Raw genomic sequence first — 7,757 nt, 5'->3', positions numbered from 1 at the left:
TCAGAAATTGACTCTTTTTGTCGACCAAGGTATTTAAAATACAACCCTGACATCAACAGAGGACCTAAGATAGCACATCATTGCTCTCCTACCCCCAGTCTTTTCATTAAAAAAATCTTCAATCTTTTGTGTTCCTTAATAATCCATCCTCATGCATGTAATCACAACACTTTGGGAGGCTGAGGCAGGCGGATCGCTTGAGCTCAGCAGTTTAAGACCAGCCTGGGCAACATGTTGAAACCCCCATCTCTATAAAAAATACAAAAATTAGCCAGGCATGGTGCGTGTAATCTCAGCTACTCAGGAGGCTGAGGCGGGAGGATTGCTTGAGCTTAGGAGGCAGAGGTTGCTGTGAGCCAAGATTGTGCCACTGCTCTCCAGCCCAGGAGACAGAGTGAGACTCTGTCTCAAATAATAATAATAATAATAATAATCCATCTTAGATTATCTTCCCAAACCATGGAACAGACCACATTCCTAAACCTACAAGGAACACCACTGCCTATCAAGTGGCCCAGAAACTCCTTGTACTTCCATTCCAGGCCACCATCTGGCTCCAAGTGTCTTTCTGATCTCAAACAAGGTCCCTCTGGTTTCTAGATATAGTGTATCATTCACAGTTTGCCACTCCCTAAACATTTATCCATATTCGGCAACTGTGTACTTATTCCTTAACCTGAAACTCCTCTCTCCACCATTCACACCACCATCAAAATTCTGCTCAATGCTTGGTTCAAACACATATTCTTGTGACTTCCCTTTTCAATGCAAAGCTTTCCTGTCCCCTACCCCTGCCCTTGGCTGTTTCTTTCATTGCACCCACTTCATCTTGCCATATTTTAGGTGGTGTTTTGTGTTTATGTCTTCTTCTACAACCACGGTTCTAGAGGGCAGAGACTGTCTGATTCCTTTTGGGAAATCTTCAGGGCTTTGCACAAAGTAGGTGACTCACGGAGGTCTGACAGACACATGTTCTCTTTGCAGCTCAGGTCAGCCTCTGTGGTTTAATATTTATGGAGAGTCCACTGTGAGGCAGATCCTGGACAGAGCTCGGCAGCATCTTCTCTGCCACTCACATCTTCACTGAGATGTGTAACCAGGCAAATCCTGTGGACTTGGTTTTTATTTCTTATCATCAAAAATCTTAATTTTTAAATGAAAATATAATGCTGGGTTTGGTGGTTTACACCCGTAATCCCAGCACTTTAGGAGCCCAAAGTGGGAGGATGGCTTGAACCCAGGAGTTCAAGACCAGCCTGGGCAGCATAGTGAAACCCTGTCTCCACCAAACACACACACACACACACACACACACAGACACACACACACACAATTTAGCCAAGTACAGTAGCATGTTCCTGTAGTCTCAGCTACTCGGGAGGCTGAGGTGGGAGGATTACCTGACCTTGGGGAGGCTGAGGCTGCAGTGAGCCATGATTGTGCCACTGCATTCTAGCCTAGCCTGGATGACAGAGTGAGGACCCCCATCTCAAAGAGAGAAAGAGAGAAAGAAAAAGAGAGAGAGGGAGAGAGAGAGAGAGGAAGGAAGGAAGGGAGGAAGGAAGGAAGGGAAAGGGAAGGGAAGGAAGGAAGGAAAGGAGGAAGGAAGCAAGCAAGAAAGCAAGAGAAAGAAAGAAAGCAGGAAGGAAAGAAAGAGAAAGAAAGAAAGAAAGAGAGAGAGAGAAAGAGAGAAAAGGGAGGGAAGGAAGGAAGGCAAGAAGGCAGGCAATATAGGTAAAGTGTAGCAGCTAGGCTGGGAAAGAAAATAGACCAAAATATCAGGCAAACCCACAGGTAATAAATGGTGTGTAAACCTTTAATATCTTTTGATTTTGTGACATTTTAAACCTCATATTCATCCCCTCATTTGGTACAGTAGTTACTTAACTGGTACACAATCAAGTGTTATGTTCATAATAGGATTGAGATATGGTGGCACATTTATATAACTGAGCTTAAAGCGGGGGATGGAGAGAATGTTAAGAAAGTTACCTAATAGTAATAGAAGGTTATTTATAAAAATAAAGAAAACAACCTAAATGTTCATCAGTTGGGCACTCACTAAATAAATCGGTGCATATCCATACCTGTAACACATTGTACCATCACGGGAAAATAAGCATAATATGTAGTTTATTTGGTGAGAAAAGCAAGTTATGAAACAACGCATTTGGTATGATATAATTTGTGTTGAAAAAAACTTTCTATATAAGTGCACATACATGTAAATTAAAAATACAAATTGTCTACATATACATATATAGTATATATGTGTAAAAAATATAATATATATTAATATAGATATATATTATGATATATAATATATCATAATATATATAAACAAATATTTACTATATAAGAATTTATATAAAAATACACTACATATTTTCTTCTGGAAGAATTCGTACATTATATTTATTTTATTATTATTATTTTTTTGAGACAGAGTTTCACTCTTGTTGCCCAGGCTGGAGTGCAATGGTGCTGTCTCGGCTCCCTGCAACCTCCACCTCCTGGGTTCAAGTGATTCTCCTGCCTCAGCCTCCTTAGTAGCTGGGATTACAGGTACCTGCCACCACACCCAGCTAATTTTTTTGTATTTCTAGTAGAGATGGGGTTTCACTATATTGGCAAGGCTGGTCTCGAGCTCCCAACCTCAAGCGATCCACCTGCCTCAGTCTCCCAAAGTGCTGGGATTACAGGTGTGAGCCACTGCGCCCGGCTTGAATTTGTACATTATAGTTACCCACAAAGAAAGGAATTGGAGGGGAAGCACAAAGTGTGGGAAAGGGAGAAATAATGTTCAGTTTTTACTTATATTTCTGTGTTATTTGAATTTGTTTTAATAAATGCATATTATTTTTGCAATTAAAAACAACAATAACAGCAAAATCACTAAAAGAAAGAGGAAGTTCCCTGGGCAGAAGTCTGTCAGGATTGCAGTAAACATACAGGGGGCCTCCAAAACCCAAAGAGGAGCTGTCAGTGGGCCACAGAGAGCTGGAGCCACTGTCCTCTTTGGGGACCTGCCCCCTGCTGATGTGAATATGAGTTTGTCAAAACGGACCCCACATTAACAGAGCCTCAGGAAGGACCAGCCACCTGCCTGGTCATCATTGCTCTTTGATAGGGGACAAATGGTTTTCCCTCCTGTGAGAAACATCTTCAGGGAAGGATTCAAGAGTCACCTGGCAGTGTAGGCTGGAATTGGTGGCCACCTATAATCCAGGCCTCCCTGGCCGGGCGTGTGTCCTACTCACATTTGAACCTCTATAAGGACACCTAGTCAGGACTTTTTCTAAATAAGTATTGATAATAAGTTTTGCAGGATATCCTTAAGTTTTTCCTTGGCATTCTGTCTTTTAGGTAGAGTCATCTCAGTTCATCTTTCCTCCCGGTACGTATGTATTGATTCGCAAATCGTTTCTGCTCAAAGCAAGATTGCGTTGGTTGTTTTTCATGCAAGGTTGGTACAGGAGACAGAGCTGGCTTTGTCCTGAACCTTCTGTTTCCTTCTCGGTGCTTCAGTGTCCTTATCTGTAAAACTAAAGGGTTGCACCAGATGATCTCCAGGGTCTTTATACACACTTAACATTCATATTCCCGTTCATGAAACTTTGAATGGATACAGGCTCTCTACCAAGAGCTGTGTGGGGCATTGTGAGGCCCCCAAATTTATAGTTTAAGTGAATATGAAATCCTTTCTCTTTTTATTGGTCCTTTGTCCTTTTTCCAAGGCAAAAAACTAACCCTTGTTGGTGTTATAACCTGATACAGAATCTGACAAAGGGGCAAGCACAGAAAACAGCAGAAACTACATTAAGGGTGCCCATTCTGCCATGTTCAAGGAGGGAGGCCCATTGGCAGGCACTGCATCCAACACTAAAAAGGTGCTCAATATAAGTTCTTTGAAGAGGTAAATGATTGAATAAACAATGCCACCAGCTGAGAGGAAGGCTAACTTGTTCAGAGAAAAGCTTGAGTCGCCTGAAATGGACCTTGAGGGCCAGTTTGAAGGTTCCCGAAGGCCCACAGCAACTTCTGTCGGCCATGAATTGCCTTCTCTTCTGTGGAGATCTCCTCGATGGCTAAGAGTTTCTCAAGGTGCAGTGAATGAGGAGAACAACATGGCACCCTGAGACTGGCCATCCCCACCCACAGAATGTTCTTAAACAGAAGTAGTTTTAATCTGTCAACAAATAGAGCCCTTTATTTTTCAATTAAGTTCGAAGGTAAACTAACCACTAGTGAAAAGATGCAAATAAAGGTTTTTTTCTGGGTCTGTTTTAGCAAGTAGATGCTACCCATTTAAAGGAAGTGTTTTTTTAAAAAGCCTAAATAATGCTTGAAAGTTATTTTGTTGTCTTAAGTAGGTTAATTTGTCTATATTTTTGTTTATTTTATTTTATTTTATTTTTGAGACAGTCTCACTCTGTTGCCCAGGCTGGAGTGCAGAAGCATGATTTCGACTCACTGCAACCTCTGCCTCCCAGGTTAAAGCGATTCTCCTGCCTCAGCCTCCTGAGTAGCTGAGATTACAGGCGTGTGCCATCACAACCAGCTAATTTTTGTATTTTTAGTAGATACGGGGTTTCACCATGCTGGCCAGGCTGGTCTTGAACTCCTGACCTCAGGAGATCTGCCTGCCTTGGCCTCCCAAAGTGCTGGGATTACAGGAGTGAGTCACTGCACCCAGCCTTGTTTATTCTTTTTTTTTTTTTTTTTTTGAGATGGAGTCTCACTCTGTTGTCCAGGCTAGAGCGCAGTGGCACGATCTCGGCTCACTGGAGCCTCTGCTTCCTGGGTTCAAGCAATTCTCTTGCCTCAGCCTCCCGAGTAGCTGGGACTACAGGCACACACCACCACGCCTGGCTATTTTTAGAGAGACGAGGTTTCAACATGTTAGCCAGGATGGTCTCGATCTCCTGACCTCACGATCCGTCTGCCTCAGCCTCCCAAAGTGCTGGGATTACAGGCATAAGCCACCACACCTGGCCTGCCTTGTTTATTCTTTAATGGTTTAACAAGTTCTTCGAAGATAACACAAAGAGAAACTTTAGCCAACTTTAATTATTTGCAGATGCCTAAATTCAATTATTCATATTAATTTATAATAGGAAAATTATATGTTAAAGTACACATTAGACACTTGCAAAGGCTTCTACCTACTTCTTGTGGTGCCAGTCTTTGTCAAACTTATATTTTGCTGTATCTTTCTGATCTCTATTAATAATTCTTTTATTTTTCTGCTGGTCCTTTGTTCCTGCTAGGTTTTCTAGTTTCAACTTCTCATGACGTCATACAACAAAATGGCACCAAGCTTCACTGTTTCCAGTATCTTTAAAAGGTTGCATTTAAAATGCTTAAAATGTTGTATGTGCTATCAGCAAATCAACATACATGAAGAAGATCCAAATGTGGTGTGTCTCTTTTTATTGTCTCTTTTTTTTTCTCAGCAAAGTAGTATGGAATTGGTCATTGTCAAAGTAAGAAAGAAGCAGTCAATGCAACAGTGTGGCCTAGGACGGAAGAAGGCTTAACAATGGTCAGCAGACCAGGTCTGTGATTTTGGCCTAGGATGGGAGAAAGCTTAACAATGGTCAGCAGACCAGGCCTGTGATTTAGGGACCATAAGTTTGCCTTTCTGGGCCTCGGTTTCCCATTGGCAAAAAGAAGCCATTGAAGCTGACTGAGCTGGGTGTTTGCAGTCCTGACTTTCCACTGTATTGTGAGAGGCAGTATTTGGGAGGAGTTGGTATGATTTCTAACCCATTTTAGATCAATCAGAAAGGAATAATGTAGATCTTGAGAAATATGTCTATTGGGATGCCCCTGAGAAACAGGTAGTCACCTCTCTTCCTGGCGAGATGAGGAAATTGTGGTTTAAAAACAAAAAGCCCTAAGTTGCATCCTTCACTCACTGATTAGGAAAAAAAAGTTAAATCAGTATTTTTCTTAACAAAACAAAACTATAAACAGAAGGTTTTGAGGTAAAAGGAAAGTAAATGAGAATAAAAATAAGTTTATTAAGTATTTTAAATTGTAAGCCACCCAATTGTTCCAAAACACAAAAGCCTTCCCTGTTTTTGTTACTCAGTGGCCCTGTGATTTAAAGCTGCTGACAACACCAGTCACTCACAATGACACTGTCCCCCTTTCTTCCGCGCACAGCACACAGTCCTAGCAGACACTCATTTGTATGTATGGTTTCAGCCTGTCTGCCGTGTCTGGCCAAAGGGACAGATACTAATGGCATATGTTAATTACTATCCAACAACTTCCTTTCATTAGAGTGTTTATTAACATTCTCACTTCTGCCCATTGAACCAGCTGGCACGAGGGTCTGCTGGCAGCCCTGAGTTCACGTGCTGTTTTCGCTCTGGGCTCACAAGATATAATAGATTTTTCCTTTTGAATAATGAAACTCTGTTTCTAGCTCAGCCGAGAGCTTTCTGAGATGTCCAAAAGATGACACCAAAATAATAACTTTGAAACAAATGCTTTGCCATTGCAGCCATCATCAGAATTGGTCTAGATATATTTTGCTACTATAACAGGATAGGCATCCATCTATCTGTTTAGACATCTCTTCTTTATCACTAGCTGGTACCAAATAATCCTTATTCTAACTGTACATACTCAGAAGCTATGAGATAATATATGTATTAGCGAGAATATAAACGATTTTAGAAGGAACACAAGCCTTCTCTAAATACATCTCCAGGCCAGGTGTGGTGGCTCATGCCTGTAATCCCAGCACTTTGGAAGGCTGAGGCAGGTGGATTAGTTGAGATCAGGAGTTCAAGACCAGCCTGACCAACATGGTGAAACCCCATCTCTACCAAAAATACAAAATCAGCCGGGTATGGTGGTAGGAGCCTGTAATCCCAGCTACTCAGGAGACTGAGGCAGGAGAATTGCTTGGACCTGGGAGGCAGAGGTTGCAGTGAGCCGAGATTGGGTTACTGCACTCCAGCCTGGATGACAGCGAAACTACGGCTAAAAAAAACCCAAACCATTTCCAGACTAGATTTCTCAATAGCATGACAATACACAGTTTACTAAAATTTAAGAGGGTGGGGATTGGGAAACAGGGAGAAAGTAAAATATTGGGGGAAAGGTCTAAAAAGCCAAAACTGTGGACAGCATGATAAACTATCAGCTGACATCTATAGCACTCATATTTCACAACAACAGCACCATTAACCATAAAAGACTCTTTAGATCTGTCTATTTCATTGACTGCACATGTGCCTTTAAAGTGCTGTGAGGAGGGTGATGGACAAGCCACCACCAGAATGACAAAGCAGGAATGACATGGTAAACAAGTGTTCTTCAGCGACCTCCCCCAGTGACAATGTCCCTCAGCCATCACTTGTGGCAGAATATTAAATGCAGTAGAGAGTTAGTGCAGAATGCTAAAGAAGGCAGTTCTTAGACAGTTGCTTTGTTGGGGAATCATAGTAGATGCCACTTTAAAGGGGACCAGAAGTTTTGTTCTCATCTGATCAAGCTCCCTTGCCACAAATATTAGACGAATGGTTTTTTTTTGTTTTTGTTTTTTTTCTTTCAAATTAGAACACAACAAAGAAAACTAATTTTCCCAAAGGATTCCATAGTTGCAAAAGACATGGGGTTTTAGTACCTTCTTTTTAAATTAAAGCGAAAGCAGGTCTAGGCATTATATTCTTAGCCCTGTGAGGAGGCCACACTCCTTTCCTTTCTTTCTTTCTTTCTTTCTTTTTTTATTTTTATTT

The 7,757-nt window shown here is 41.5% G+C and overlaps 1 long non-coding RNA gene across 1 annotated transcript in view; it reads right to left on the bottom strand.

Annotated features, from left to right (window-relative positions):
* Window positions 1-3,440: 3,440 nt before the first annotated feature.
* The window catches only part of LOC129011697 (uncharacterized), a 57,224-nt gene continuing 52,907 nt past the window's right edge, over window positions 3,441-7,757 (bottom strand). The window contains exon 4 of the long non-coding RNA XR_008493403.2: window positions 3,441-3,537. This is a non-coding gene — a long non-coding RNA (uncharacterized LOC129011697). The remainder of the gene's footprint in view (window positions 3,538-7,757) is intronic.

This window comes from Pongo pygmaeus, chromosome 14, assembly GCF_028885625.2.
Source record: "Pongo pygmaeus isolate AG05252 chromosome 14, NHGRI_mPonPyg2-v2.0_pri, whole genome shotgun sequence".
Lineage (NCBI taxonomy): Eukaryota > Metazoa > Chordata > Mammalia > Primates > Hominidae > Pongo > Pongo pygmaeus.
This window is presented reverse-complemented; position numbering and strand designations above follow the sequence as displayed.